We start from the raw sequence: 14,053 nt of genomic DNA on the forward strand, positions 1-14,053 counted from the left end.
CACACAGATGCACAAGAGCTCATGCACACATGCACAATAAAGTTATGTTGTTCCTCTTTTTGTAAAATAATAATAAAATTCCATGTAGTGCTGACCTTTGGTGGTGGAAGGGTCTGCAAATTGTAGACATTTTAAAATGTAATATTGTATGATGATATAAAAACCACTTTTTAAAAACATCATAAAGTAGTCTGAATCAAGTTTAAAGAGTAACAACATACTTAACAAGTAAAATAAATAATGAGAACATGTTTCTTAGACATCACTGCTTCTTAAAGTAGAAATATAAAAATCAAAAGGTAAAAAACAAACTCAGAATATATTACAAGAAGTTCTTGAGTTATTTTTCCCAAAGCACTCAATATTGGGCATAGGTATTTACCTGATTTCTCTCTCCCTCTCTAGCTACTTAGGTACTTTCTTTCTCTCTCTTTCTTTCTTTCTTTCTTTCTTTCTTTCTTTCTTTCTTTCTTTCTTTCTTTCTTTCTTTCTTTCTTTCTTTCTTTCTTTCTTTCTTTCTTTCTTTCTTTCCTTTCTTCCTTCCTTCTTTCTTTCTCTTTCTTCCTTCCTTCTTTCTTTCTCTTTCTTCTTTCCTTTTTCCTTCTCTTTCATTTGTTCATTCGATCCCCTTTTTTGTTTTTTTATTGAAACGGGGTCTCACTCTGTCACCCAGGCTGGAGTGCAGTGGTGCGATCTCCGCTCACTGCAACCTCTCTGCCTCCCGGGTTCAAGCAATTCTTCTGCCTCAGCCTCCCAAGTAGCTGGGACTATAGGCGCCCGCCACCACGCCCGATTGTTTTTGTATTTTTAGTAGAGACAGGGTTTCACTGTGTTAGCCAGGATAGTCTCGATCTCCTGACCTCGTGATCCACCCACCTTGGCCTCCCAAAGCGCTGGGATTACAGGCGTGAGCCACCGCGCCTGGCCTTGTTTCCCTTTTTTGCTTGGATTTTTCTTTTTCTTCAGGAATGTTTTCCCCTCTGTGTCCCCAGGCAGCTACATCACCCTAGAGAGGCCAAAATGGTCACAGCACCCTGGAATACTCACTGGCAGACAGAAAAAGCACCCGCTGGATGCTGAGTGAGTCTGCAAAAAAATAAATGTTTTCACATGTGTAAATTCCCAAGAGACTAGCTACTTTCAGTGATAACTTGCAGAGATTACAAAGGCATATATTCTGATAAAGTTAATTTGCTTTAATATTTTTACCTTTTTCTTTACATTTTATAATGGATGTTTTCAAATTTTCAAACGAAAAATGAAAGGATAGTAAAATTAAGCCCCTTCCCATGTACCCATCACCCAGCTTCAATACTTATCAACATATGGCTAATTCTGTTTGGTTTACAACCCTCCTTCCGCCATCGTTTTAAATCAAATGCAAAACATTGTAATAACAACTCTTTTGAATAACTGAACTCGTCAATAAGAAACCTTTTTTCCTCCACAATTTGGAGTTTTTTTCTATTTTCCCTGGAAACTTCAAAGGCTTCATTGTGTATAGGGTGCAATGCAGGGTACTAAATTCAGTAGTGTAAGTAATAATAACTAGAATAATAATAATAATAATAATGCTTTCTCCATCATGCAAGTGATTAAATACACCAATGATTTAGCCACATTTAGCTTTGAAGCTACATGCCGTCATTCATCTATTTCTTGTGTGAAAAGCAATCTTTTCTCATGCACCAGAGTTAATTTTTTCAAGACTAATTACTGCAAATGTATTTAAGCATAATCTTTAAAGTAAGCCATGTACTTTGACTTGTTTTATAGAATCACAAGAATAAACAAAATAAATAAAATAAACAAAATAAATGTTTTCTGCTTTTTTTAAGACGGCGATTTTAATACATCTGATTAGTAAACAAACACCTTATAATAGCTAAAGAGTACACAAAAAGTACAACTATAAAACAACTAGTCATTTTTTACGATCTTTTCATTAAAAATAGCCATGTATGGGCTGGGTGTGTTGGCTCACACCTGTAATCCCAGAGCTTTGGGAGGCTGAGGTGGGCCGATCACTTGAGGCCAGGAGTTCGAGACCATCCTGGCCAACATGATGAAACCCTGCCCTGTCAGTAATAAAAATACAAAAATTAGCCACGTGTGGTGGCACACACCTGTAATCCCAGCTACTCAGGAAGCTGAGACGGGAGAATCGCTTGAACCTGGGAGGCAGAAGTTTCAGTGAGCCAAGACTGCACCACCTCTGCACTCCAGCCTGGGTGACAGAGTGAGACTCTGCCTCAAAAAAAAAAAAAAAAAAAAAAAAAAGTCATGTATGATTTCTCAGTATATGCTGCCATTTTCAAACTTAAGCATCATTAGTTTTAGAGAGAAAATCACAAAATACAAAACCTAGGTCAGCAAAAAAGCTGATTTTATAACCTTTATTTGTTTTCATTTTAGTACTCTTATCACACTGCCTTCTAGAATTTCAGTACTGAATAACTTGTGAAATTTTTCCCCTAAATTTGTCCATCTAATATGGCTTATTTTCAAATGAAATATTATTTATCAATGTATTAATAAGTAGATCCAAGCCTTTAAAAATAAATATAAAGTTTTAAAATCTTAATCTTTTAAATCTGTCTTGGGAAGTAAAAGATTTTTAATGTAGAATGAGAGACCCCTCAGAAATCAGAAAAAATATCTTTTCACTCTACGTAGCCTCATCTAGATTAATTAATATGTCTTTAAATAACCATTGTTTGAAAAGAGCTGGCGTTTCACCTTTATGTATAGCTCTAGTGCTTCTAGCATTTAACTATTCATCATTATGAAATATCTACATAAATACTTCCAGGAAAATATACAGTTTTTTAGGAATATTTCCACTAAAAAAGTTACAGGGGACTCCTGACTCAATTGAAAAAGAAAGGATTGAAGATTAAAATAGAGACATGTCATATTGCATTGGACCAGTTGATTATTCTAAAGAATACTGACACCACAATAAATTTTGAGGGAAAGTGCTATAGCTTTCTAATTCATCAATTAAAAATCCAGAAATAGGGATGCTTTCCTTAATCAACTGGATCAGTTGATGTTTAATCCAAACATTTTCTCAGCTTCTTGGATATTATTCTGTTGTTGTCTCTACCAGTACATAAGACAGTGCATTCAATAACTTTATTACACACCATATCCTTTTAGTCGACATAAAAGTACTTCTTTTAAACTTCAAGATACATTCCCTATTATTTTGAATATCCTAGGATTGTATTAATTTAGTTCACGTTATCCATATTATTCCTGATTCTTTAAAACGATTTGATCATATTTCTTCCCAGCTTTTTATTATTTTAAATTAAGTCATATATGTTTTATATAAATAAGTATTATTAATAATTAATAGCATTTTAAAGGAGGAGGATAGATTCCTAGAAGAAGGTAGGGAGGTCAACATTATCTGAAAATGACACTCTGGAAGTGAATTTTCCGTCATGGACAGTCTAGTACTTTCCGGACACAACCTCCAGCTGCCTCTAGTTATACGCCATCATATCTTTTCAAGCTCTTTAATTTGGCAGCTCTTCTACCACCCTATTTAAGTCGTTCTATGAAAAATCATCAGCTGATCTCATTGTATCATGTCAATTTAACTTGTCTTCATTCTCTGTATTCTGACTTCTCTGTAACTTTTTACACCACTGAACAACTTTTCTTTTTCTTTCTTTCTTTTTTTTTTTTTTGAAATTCTGTTTACTTTTGAATACATGGTTTAGGCTTTCACTGGTTTCTATAACTTCTCTTTATTTATTTATTTTTTTCATGTTTCATTTCTTTTCAAAACTCCAAATTTTGTTCCCTAAACCATCGTCCCTTCCTGGGCTTTCTGTAAACTGGCTCCTTTGAGAAGTTCATATCTTCTCATTCAGCCATCACCTTTATGTGAATGACCTCAACTCAACTCAGATATCCTGGCTTCATCACTCATTCATCCATCCATGAAATATTTATTGAATGCTTACAATGTGGCAAGCACTAAATAGATAAGTTGGGCTCCTCAGCACCCTGGAAAAACACAGCTCATAGTCCTTTTAACACTAGTGTCCAAATTTCCCTAGCTAGAAATTGTCAAGTCATTTTTGATGACCCTCTTTCTTTAATCCCTAAATAAATTTTTAAAAATAAGTTCTCATTTATTTTATTAAAAATTGGCTTTTGGTTGGACATGGTGACTCATGCCTGTAATCCCAGCATTTTGGAAGCCTGAGGCAGGAGGATCACTTGAGGCTTGGAGTTAGAGATTATCAAGGGGAAACACTGTGAGACTTTGTCTGTGAAAAAATTTTAAAAATTGTATTATTTAAAAGTACTTTATAGGTCATCATTCTTATGGGCTTCAACATGATTCAAGTTGTCAAATCCCTTGTACCTTCATTACTATCTTAGTTTCCTGATTGGTCCTCTGACTTATTTTCTTCAGCTAGTATAATGTTTTTTATCATGTTATTCTTAATGCTTATAAAACACTATAAGCCCAAAAATCTCCACCTGGTTTTTGAAGCTTACATAATCTAGATCCACCATGCTGCGTAAATTTTATTCCCAACATACACCCTTCTTAAAGCTCAGATGTTTCCCCACAAACACGTATTACTTTTAACTTCTATTATTTGCTAATACCTGTGACTCTTTTTTTCTGGGTTGATTTTTTTCCTCTTCCAAATGGAATTGTAAACATCTGAATGCCAAAATCTAGTTTTAATTGTTGAATTGTATCAATTCTAAAATGCACATTTCTTGCATTATTAACTTCCTGAAAATGAGGGTGTATCTTTTAATCAATGTCTTAAACATTTTAATACAGTTCAATTGGTAATATTTATTTATTTATGTTTTTCGTGGTACATAAAATAATAGTGTCCATAATCAATGGCATTTTAAATTAAATGAAATGCCTTTTTTTTTTTTTTTTTTGCACCTTGATAGTCTTTAATGGAGTATTTAGCTCTTTGCAGACACTCCAAAAAAGTTTGTTGGTTGATTGTATGGTTTTGAAGCATAAGTGGCTGCCATAAAGATAACCTGCATGTCAGGCCGGGCGCGGTGGCTCAAGCCTGTAATCCCAGCACTTTGGGAGGCCGAGACGGGCGGATCACGAGGTCAGGAGATCGAGACCATCCTGGCTAACACGGTGAAACCCTGTCTCTACTAAAAAATACAAAAAACTAGCCGGGCGAGGTGGCGGGTGCCTGTAGTCCCAGCTACTCGGGAGGCTGAGGCAGGAGAATGGCATAAACCCGGGAGACGGAGCTTGCAGTGAGCTGAGATCCGGCCACTGCACTCCAGCCTGGGCGGCAGAGCGAGACTCCGTCTCAAAAAAAAAAAAAAAAAAGATAACCTGCATGTCTAGCATATACCTAATTTCAAAATTAAATTTTAAAATGGTTTGTTTTCTGAAGTGAAGTAGAAAAATAATTAGATAATTATTGATGGCAGCAGTGGCCCATCTGGAGCAACAGCTGTGAAGATGCTGGCTGCAGGAGGGATAGGGGGTGGTGGCTGGTGTTGTGTGTTCAGCGGAGCAGCGTAAGCCAGGAACAGGAATGAGACCTGCCCTCTATTGAGTTGGCAGGGCAGGAGCCCTGCACTCCCAGGCACAGTTGCAGCTGCACAGCTGTGGCTCTGAACCCAGAAAGGGTTCTTAAAACCTCAGAAGTGCCTGCTGTCTGGCCTCCCACTGTCTGGCCTCTGCCTGCTCCTGGTGCCCACTCTAGTGCAAGCCTGGGTGCTGTCACAACCCAGCCAGGTGTGCACGTGTTCAGGTCAGTGCTGACATGCCGGCTCCCTACCACCTCAGCTCTCTTGGGACTTTGGGCACTGACAATAATGGGAGGGCGGTCGGGGGTGCTGAGGGAAGCTTGGCGTGGGCCTGCAGGCACTATTGGGCAATAACAGCCTGGGCACTGTGGATAGCATGTTGATGGCGGGAGACAGACAGGTTCCTGTGTGGAAAAGGGCAGGTCCCTGGTGAAACTCCACCTTCAAGCCAGGGACCCCTTGAAGCATGAGGGCTGGGCTGTCAGTTTCAGGTAGAGTCTGCACCCTGGAGTGACAACTTATGATGCCGTTTCTGGTCCCACCCATGGCTGCCCATGGACCAATCAGCATGCACTTCCTCCCTTCTGAAGTTCATAAAAACCCCAGAACTCAGCCAGACTCTCAGAGACAGGATGACCTGTCTGCGCAAAGGAGCTACCCACTCTGGGTCTCATCTCTGCAGAGGGCTGCAGATTCAATGGGACAACCTGGCAGCAGAAAGGAGTTACCCACTTCAGGTGTCCTGAGAGCTTAATGTTGCTCAATAAAGCACCTCTTCGCCTTGCTCACTCTTCAATTGTCCATGTACCTCATTCTTCCTGGACGCAGGACAAGAACTCAGGACCTACCAAATGGTGGGACTGAAAGAGCCGTAACACAAACAGGGAAGAAACACTACACGCCCCTGCCACTGCCTGCTCGCCAAGTTGTGGGTGACAAGAAGGCGAGAATATTTGCCACCATTTGGGGTGTTCAGACCTAGGGGCTCCCCAAACCAGGGCTGTGACACCCTCTTTGGGGCTCTGCAGTTTTTGGCATCTTCAAGCTTCTGGGCACCACCGCATTCCCTTCATACTCAGGTGCCCACAGTGGGAACTGCTTGTGATGCATCTGATCCAGCCGCAGGCTTGCATGAAGCCAGAATCTGTGCTGGCATCTGGAGCTGACTACCCTGCTGCAGCAACCGATGTGCCTGACTGTGCACAGTGGCCCGACCCCCTGCTTGCTCATGGACGCATGCCTCACTGCTGTGTGCCTGGCTCCAGTCTCTTCCGAGGCATGGGATCCAGTCTGGTAGTGCAAGCTGAGCGCAGTCTGCCAGGTCAAGTGGGCAGAATGAGTCCAGCAGGCCAGAGAAAAACTTGGGCAAAGGCATCACCAGCCACAGAGGTTTACAGCTGGAAGAGCGACACCCTAAGGATCCTGTGACAGTATGTGGAGACTGCTTTTTAAAAATACCATATATCACAATGAATAGAATTCTAAATTTCTATTTAGAATTCTATTCATTGTGATATATGGAATTTTTAAAAAGTAGAAATAGAGAGCATCCCATGCTCTATTTCACTGAGCTTGAAAAATATCTCACTGGTTTTGGGAAATGTGAGATTCTTAAATATTAGCACAAACATACAAGGAATTGATATTTGAAAGGAAATGCAGAAAGTCTCTATATCTCAACTGGACATGGTGGCTCATGCCTGTAATCCCAGCACTTTGGGAGGCTGAGGCAGGTGGATCACAAGGTCAGGAGTTCAAGACCAGCCTGGTCAGCATGGTGAAACCCCGTCTCTACTAAAACTACAAAAAATTAGCCAGGCGTGGTGGTGCGTGCCTGTAGTCCCAGCTACTCAGGAGGCTGAGGCAGGAGAATCGCTTGAACCCAGGAGGCAGAGGCTGCAGTGAGCCGAGATCACACCATTGCACTCCAGCCTGAGCAACAGAGCGAGACTCCATCTCAAAAAAAAAAAAAAAAAAAAAAAGGAAGTTTTTATATCTCTGTTTGTATTACTATATATATTTCGCAGAGCTAGCTGAGGTTTTATTTTGGGAAAAAAAAAAAAAGCTATTGAATTGTAGCTGGAGGCACGGGCTATGGGAGTCCTCAGGTAGTAAACTCCCCCCTCGGCGGATGGGCTGAGGGCTAAGACTGAGGCTCAGGTGGGTCTCCCATTCCCTGTGCTGCCCTTCACAGCAGGCTCCCTCACGGGCTCTGGTGCAGCCACAGGAGGGGCAGGCTGGGAGGGGCTGCCGTGGCTATTCACTTGGATAGGACCTCAGAGGACTTGGACACCAGCTTCCCATCACAGGTCTCGATCTTCTTCACAACCGCGGCCCTAGTGTAGCTGGTGCAGCTGAAGGAGCTGGAGCCTGTGCCAGAGCCAAAGCTGGAGCCCAGGTCATAGCTAAGGCCGGGACTTGTGAGACCCCCATAGGCCGAGCTCAGACCACCTGCATAGCTGCTGGTGGTCTTTGTATGGATGCTCATGTTCCGCATCCCAGACTCCAGCCGGCTCTCCTCGCCCTCCAGCAGCTTCCTGTAGGTGGCGATCTCGATGTCCAGGGCCAGCTTGGCATTCATCAGCTCCTGGTACTCACGCAGCTGCCGCACCATGTCTTGCTTGGCCCGCTGCAGTGCGGCCTACAGCTGGGACAGCTTGGCGTTGGCATCCTTAATGGCCAACTCCCCGCGCTGCTCGGCATCTGCAATGGCGGCCTCCAGGGAAGCCCTCTGGCCTTTGAGACTCTCAATCTCAGCCTGGAGCTGGCTGATGTTCCGGTTCATCTCGGAGATCTCAGCCTTTGTACGCCTCAGGTCATCCAGTGTCTGCAGCTCCTCATACTCGATCTGGTACTGGCTGCGGTTGGTTATCTCGTACTGTGCCTTGACCTCAGCGATGATGCTGTCCATGTCCAGGGAGCTGCTGTTGTCCATGGACAGCACCACAGACGTGTCTGAGATCTGGGACTGCAGCTCTGGGATCTCCTCTTCATACAGCTGCCTGAGGAAGTTGATTTTGTCAGTCAGCCCTTCCAGGCGAGACTCCAGCTCTACCTTGTTCATGTAAGCTTCATCCACATCCTTCTTGATGAGGACAAATTCATTCTCCATCTCTCTACACTTATTGGTCTCATCCTCATACTTGTTCTTGAAGTCCTCCACCAGCCCCTGAATGTTGCCAAGTTCTGCCTCCAGCTTCAGCTTCTCCTGGTCCACAGTCTCCAGCTGCCGCCTAAGGTTGTTGATGTAGCTCTGGAACATGTTGTCCATGTTGCTCTGAGCTGTCTTCTGCTGCTGCAGGAGGCTCCACTTGGTCTCCAGCATCTTGTTCTGCTACTCCAGGAACCATACCTTATCTATGAAGGAGGCAAACTTGTTGTTGAGGGTCTTGATCTGTTCCTTCTTCTGGGTGTGCACTGCCTGGATGCTGGGGTCCACCTCCAGGTTAAGGGGGCTCAGCAGGCTCTGGTTGACAGTGACAGTGGTGATGCCTCCCATGCCACTGGCCCCACCATAGCCTCTGCCCAGGCCACCCCTGAAGCTGCTGCTGCCCACTCGGGAGCTCAAGGAGCTGATGCAGGCACCAGGCCCACTCGTGTAGGAATGGCTGCTGAAGGCCAGGGGACCAGAGGTGGACACCTTGTAGGACTTCTGGGTCTCCCTGATGGACATGGTGGAGGCAGGAGTGGAGGCAGGCAGGCAGGCTGAACCAGGCGAAGTTCCCAGAAGGAGTGGAGAAGCTGCTTCTTGATTGACTTCTTATATTATCAATATAATATAAATAACTAAGGCTGGACTTGGTGGCTCACGCCTATAATCCCAGCACTTTGGGAGGCTGAGGCGGGTGGATCACCTGAGGCCAGGAGTTGGAGACCAGCCTGACCAACATGGTGAAACCCCATCTCTACTAAAAATACAAAAAATTAGCCGGGCATGGTGGTGCTTGCCTGTAGTCCCAGCTACTTGGGAGGCTGAGGTGGGAGAATCACTTGAACCCGGGAGGTGGAGGTTGCAGTGGGCCAAGATTGCGCCGCTACACTCCAGCCTGTGCGCCAGAGCAAGACTCCATCTCTCTCTCTCTCTCTCTCTCTCTCCCTCTCTCTCTCTCTCCACACACACACACACGCACACACATATATACAAAATCACACATATATAACCAAAAAATGTTGTGTAATCAAAATACTCTAATAACAAATTTATACATAAGGAATTACATTCATGAAGAAAGTTTACATTCAAACTTGTTTTAATTGAAATTTTTAAAAAGTCTTCTAAAGGATCACACAGGAAGCAGGTGCCATAATCATGAGAGGAATTTTGTGGGTTTTGTTTTGTTTTGTTTTGAGACAGGGTCTCTCTCTCTTTGTCACCCAGGCTGTAGTACAGTGGTATGATTTTGGCTCGCTACAGTCTCGACCTCCTGGGCTCCAGCAATCCTCCTACCTTAGCCCCCTAAATAGCTAGTACTATAGGTGCGTGCCATCATGCCCAACTACTTCTTTTATATTTTTTGTAGAGACTGGGTTTCACCATGTTGTCCAGGCTGGTCTGCAACTCCTGAGCTCAAGTGATCTGCCCGACTCGGCCTCCCAAAGTGCTGGGATTACAGGGGTGAGCCAATGTGCTTGGCTGAATTTTGTTTTTCTCTATATTCATTTCAGGCTGTGTCTGCATGTTCTTAGTGAAGTGCAGAATTGAGATTACTAACTCAGGCTAGAAATTGTAATGCAAAGGGGAGGATTTTTGATTATTTATAAATGATTTTTACCCATATAAGTCACATCCGAATTAATGAGGATTACATATTCCCATGGCAGATTTTATTACGTAACATGTCAGAGCATGTAATGTAGTGGGATAAAAGTGGATCTTAGAATTCAACAGACCAGTGGCCGGGTGCGGTGTCTCACGCCTGTAATCCCAGCACTTTGGGAGGCCAAGGTGGGTGGATCACCTGAGGTCAGGAGTTCCAGACCAGCCTGGCCAACATGGAGAAACTCTGTCTCTACTAAAAAAAAAAAAATACAAAAATTAGCCAGGTATGGTGTCACTTGCCTGTAATTCCAGCTACTCAGGAGATGGAGGCAGGAGAATCGCTTGAAGTCAAGAGGTGGAGGTTGCAGTGAGCTGAGATCAAGCCACTGTACTACAGTCTGGGCGACAGAGCAAGACTCAGTCTCAAAAAAATTTTAAAAATTAAATAATTCAACAGACCTGAGACTAAGTATACAAGATCCACTGCTTAATACTTCATTGCAATTTAGCCACTTTATCTAAAAGTGAGATTTTGTGAGGATTAGAGGTAATGCTCAGAAAATGTCTAGCATAGCACTTCACATAGACACTCTAAATCTGTTAGGAGAGAAGAATTATACGGAGAACACAGGAACATATTCTAGGATGTATTCACTTCACACTTTTCCCTTTTCCTCAGATCCAAGGCCCTTTAGCCCTTGCAAGGATGTGCCCTTTCTTGCAGGACAATCTCTTACCATTCACGTGTCAGCATAGGCAATGCCTTCTCCAGGGGTGGAATGCTGCCCTCTCCCTCTGGCCTGGGTCTAATAACATTTTGCCTCTTATTTCTCTCCTGCCGGCACTCTAAGCTAGCTTTGTGTAAAGGATTTTTGCCCTTAAGGGACTTTTTGGAAAGCCATACGGTGCAGTGGAACAAGCATTGTATATTGAGTCAAGGGACCCGGGATTATAAGGGATGTGAACTTGGGCAAATCAGTTTACTTTTCTGCACCTTGGTTCTTCTGCAAAATGTTGATATGAGTTGGATAGCGTCTAGGTGTCAGGATATTAACAACCAATGTTACTGCAGACATTAATATTCTAGTATTACCAGCAGGGACTGCAGCTATCAGTATATAACCAACAACTCTACCCATCCTCTACAGAATGATGTGGTGTATAGAATATGGGCTCATGAGTAAGATAGAACTGTGTTCAACCTTGTTACTCAGATCTGTTACCTAACAGATCTGAACTGTGTGACCAAAGGCTGTGTCCTTAGGTTCCAAGTTAAATATCCTTCTTTATAAAAAGAGAATGGATACCTATTTTATTAGGTTATCATAGGGATTGAATCAGATACTGTTTTTATATTCCTGGGACATAGATCTGTTCTTGTTGAAGGCGTCTTTAAATCCATTATACTGCACAGTCTTCATCTTACCCAACACTATCAACAGCATATGAAACAGCTGATCACACTCTGCACTTTAATACATTTTCTTTACTTGTACTCTCAGAACTCTCTCTCTCTCATTCATTTTCATTCAACTCCCTAACCTCTCCTTGTTAGTCACTTTGGTATAGATGAGGCTTCTCTATCAACCCTCACTACCAGGCCATCTCATTCAGCTCCATGGCTTTATATAGCATCTTTAAGCTGATTACTCCAGAAGTTGCATTTCCAGCAGATACCTCTCTTATGAAGTCCAGATTCATATGTATAGCTGCCCACTTGATGTCTCCATTTGGCTGACTAATTGACATCTCCATTTGGCTGACTAATAGGAGTATTAAACTTAACAAGTCACAAACTTCTCATATTCACATCACCTCTTTCTTGGTAACTGGAAAATCTATTCTTCAGTTGCTTAGGCTAAGAACTTTGGAATTATCCAAATCACTCCACATCAATCTACTAACAGATTCTCTTGGCATGATTCTCACGTGTCCCTAGAATCTGACTACTTCTTACCTTCCTTCTGTTGCCATTTTAGCCCAAGCAACTGTCATCTTCCATCTGGACCTCTGTAGTAGTCTCCTAACAACAAGCAGGAAAGGGAGCTCCCTTTCCTTATAGTAGCCAGGAAGACCCTCCTATGGCATAAGCAATGTCATGTCACTTGTCATAGGTTAAGTTTCCTGGAAGCTGACTGAGGTAGAGTTTAGCATGTAAGACTTTTCAAAGAGTGCCCTTGGGATCAACACTTGTGGAAGGGAAGAAGAAAGCAGAATTGGGTAGACACAGAAGTTAAGTGGCTATACAGATCCAATGACAGGCTTAGCTAACCACATGTTAGCTTTTCAGAGCTAGAATGGCTCCTCAGAATTGTTCCAAATTGGGCTAACACACAGATCTTTATGCTCCCTCATCAGTCAGCCATGGATGTGGTCTATTCCATAAGGGACACAACCTCAGCAAAGCAGCCCTCTGCAGCTGCAGCAGTCCCTGAAGGGATTGTTACCTACCAGTTAGCCAATAGTACACCCAGTAGTGGAGACAATAGGTATTCATTGAAGAAGGATCTGGGTAGCACAACACAGGATCCATCATATGACTACTTTCCCTATTTCCTTCCTGTGGCTTCCCATCACTCAGAATACAAGCCAAAGTTCTTATCCTTTCTCTCTGTCCACATCTCCTCCAACTCTTTCCCTTAATTCACTCCCTTAAAGCCAAGTTAGCTACCCAGGTGTTTCTTGAACCTCTCCATCTCCAACTAGTGCACTCCTGTTTCAGCACTTAGCATAGACATTCCAAATCTGTCAGAAGATTTAGACACTTGGCTATGAAGCTATTCCCCCATATATCTACAGGGCTGGCTTCTGCACTTTATTCAAGTCTCTGCTCAATTTTCACTGAATCAGAAGTGCTTTCTCTTACCACCCTAAAGCAAATAACACACTGCCCTCTCACTCCGTTCCCTTATTTTGCTTGATGTTTTTTTTTTAGCATTTAAATTGTGACCCAACATCGGTATATGTATATTTGTTTCTTGCTCCCTCCACTTGGATGTAAGATCCATGAAATAAGGGACTTTGTTTTTATTCATTGCTATATTTCCAATGACTGTCACAGTGCCAGGCACATAGTTGAATCTCAATAAATATTCATTAACTGTAATTATTTTGGAAGCAGGGCGGTATTCTACAGTAACTAAGAATTAAGGCACTGGACGGAAACAAACATAGATTTTGTTTGTGATTCTAAACTTATGAGCTGTGAAATGTAGACTATGTGATATGCTTTCTCTGTACCTGAGTTTTTCCCAGTTGTAAAATGAAGATGATTATAATAGTATGTACATAATAGGTTGGGGTGAGGTCAAATAGGATAATGCATGTATAGCATTGTTAAACAGCTAAGTGATAATACTAAGAATCTAAAATTGTTTATAAGCACAGTGCCTACCATGCAGTAAATGCTTAATAGTACTTATTTTTTTGATCATTATTATGATAAATATATGGATTGATTTATGGTTAGAGTTGTTTTTTGATGAGCCTGTGATTGTTGTTTTAAAAATGCAAATAGTTTCTTCAGTTTTTCATTTTAGGATGTCCTGCAGATAGCCTGAGCTTATATACATTTTTTTCTTTTTCTTTTTTTTTTTTTTTGAGACAGGGTCTTACTCTGTTGCCCAGGCCGGAGTACAGTGGCATAATCATGGCTCACTGCAGCCTCAAACTCCTTAGCTCAGGTGTTCCTCCCACCTCAGCCTCCCAGGTAGCTGGGACTACAGGCACGTGCCACCA

The 14,053-nt window shown here is 42.4% G+C and overlaps 1 non-coding gene and 2 pseudogenes across 2 annotated transcripts; all 3 read right to left on the reverse strand.

The window, feature by feature from the left end:
• Nucleotides 1–978: 978 nt before the first annotated feature.
• On the reverse strand, nucleotides 979–1,090 carry LOC112636822. The gene has a single exon (XR_003122295.1). It is a non-coding gene; the product is annotated as a small nucleolar RNA SNORA77 (small nucleolar RNA).
• A 6,726-nt stretch (nucleotides 1,091–7,816) lies between these two features.
• LOC112636468 lies at nucleotides 7,817–9,292 on the reverse strand (annotated as a pseudogene). The gene has a single exon (XR_003122184.1). The product of XR_003122184.1 is annotated as a keratin, type II cytoskeletal 8 pseudogene (transcript).
• LOC112636469 lies at nucleotides 8,425–9,292 on the reverse strand (annotated as a pseudogene).
• Nucleotides 9,293–14,053: the final 4,761 nt, after the last annotated feature.

The sequence above is a fragment of the Theropithecus gelada genome, chromosome 12 (assembly GCF_003255815.1).
Source record: "Theropithecus gelada isolate Dixy chromosome 12, Tgel_1.0, whole genome shotgun sequence".
Taxonomy (NCBI): Eukaryota; Metazoa; Chordata; class Mammalia; order Primates; family Cercopithecidae; genus Theropithecus; species Theropithecus gelada.